This window comes from Penaeus monodon, chromosome 19, assembly GCF_015228065.2.
Source record: "Penaeus monodon isolate SGIC_2016 chromosome 19, NSTDA_Pmon_1, whole genome shotgun sequence".
Taxonomy (NCBI): Eukaryota; Metazoa; Arthropoda; class Malacostraca; order Decapoda; family Penaeidae; genus Penaeus; species Penaeus monodon.
In genome coordinates this window covers 41,026,737-41,027,135 of record NC_051404.1, presented here as the reverse complement: position 1 = coordinate 41,027,135, position 399 = coordinate 41,026,737, and positions in this window count along the sequence as shown.

Below are 399 nucleotides of genomic sequence, written 5' to 3'. Positions count from 1 at the left end.
AGACGCAAAATATAGAGGCCGTTCGAAGGATTGCAGGAAACGCATTTCGAGGATCAGTAGGATGCCGCAGATAATCTGAGGATGATTTAGTCATGTTAGGATATGAGTCTAAATGGGATGCCGTGGGTATGGCAATACGTGTTCGGGTGTGCCACGGCGGTATGTGCTGATGCGGATGTGGATCTTTGTCTGTGTCTGTGCCAATCCTTAAGGACTGAAGGAGGTGAAAAGGTAGAAAAAAAAAAATTGTGTCTGCGTGAGATTGTGTTGGGTGTGTGTGGGGGGGGGGGGTGTCTGTCTGCGGGTTGGGAGTTGGATATGGGTATAAAAATAATGATGATTTCTAAAAGAAATTGGTGTCTTGAATGCATTTGAAGACTAAAAGGTTGCCAGGCGAAT